This window comes from Hevea brasiliensis, chromosome 6 (assembly GCF_030052815.1).
Source record: "Hevea brasiliensis isolate MT/VB/25A 57/8 chromosome 6, ASM3005281v1, whole genome shotgun sequence".
Classification (NCBI taxonomy): domain Eukaryota; kingdom Viridiplantae; phylum Streptophyta; class Magnoliopsida; order Malpighiales; family Euphorbiaceae; genus Hevea; species Hevea brasiliensis.
Window position 1 is genome coordinate 103,441,113 of NC_079498.1, and position 866 is coordinate 103,441,978.

At 39.0% G+C, this 866-nt stretch overlaps 1 non-coding gene across 1 annotated transcript; it reads left to right on the forward strand.

Moving 5' to 3' along the window:
- Positions 1-292: 292 nt before the first annotated feature.
- LOC131181072 (small nucleolar RNA R71) lies at positions 293-400 on the forward strand. The gene has a single exon (XR_009149699.1). It is a non-coding gene; the product is annotated as a small nucleolar RNA R71 (small nucleolar RNA).
- Positions 401-866: the final 466 nt, after the last annotated feature.

The window sequence follows — 866 nt, forward strand, 5'->3', positions numbered from 1 at the left end:
CTGGGCCGAAGCCCTCACGGTTTTAAAACGCGTCAATAGGGGTTACGAACTATCAACTTATGAACCCAGCATCTCTCCCGTGTTTTGTCGATGTGGGATTTGCCTAGGGTGTTACAATACCAGCCGGTTTCTTGATCTCATTCCTCTCACAACTCCACTAGTAGTTGTTATAAGCAATTTTATCTAGAGTAGAAAAAGCTTCATCTTCAGATTTCTCCTTAAGATCACCTCTAGAAGATGCATCAACTGTAGAAACTCCATTGTAAAAGTGTTGAACAAGCATTTACTTAGGAATCTCATGGTGTGGACATCTCCTTTGCAAATCCTTATATCTCTCCCATGCTTCATACAAGCTCTCATCATCTCTAGGTTTGAAAGAAGTCAGCTCATTTCTTAGATCAGCTGTCTTGCTTGGTGGAAAATATTGAGCTAAAAAATGCTTGAGAAAGTTCATCCCATATTGTGATTAGAACCCAGTGGCAAAGAATATAACCACTCTTTAGCTCGGTCCTTCAAAGAGAAAAGGAATAATCTGAGTCGAATTGCATCATCAGAAACTCCATTTATCTTCAACATGTCACTGATCTCAAGAAAGTGTGCTTGATGAATATGTGGACTTTCACTTGGACTTATCCTAAATTGTGATTGTTGTACCATCTGACATAGTGTAGGCTTCAATTCAAAATTATTAGCTTCCACTCTTGGTGTTGTGATACTTGGCATGAAATCCCCAATGTTAGGATAGGCATGATCCTTCACAGAACAGTTGTTATTGTTGTTAGCCATTTCTTCTTGTAGTTGCTCTTGCTCTTGCTCTTGTGCTCTTTCTTTTGTTGTTGAGCTTTAAATTCAACTTTTCTCCTCTT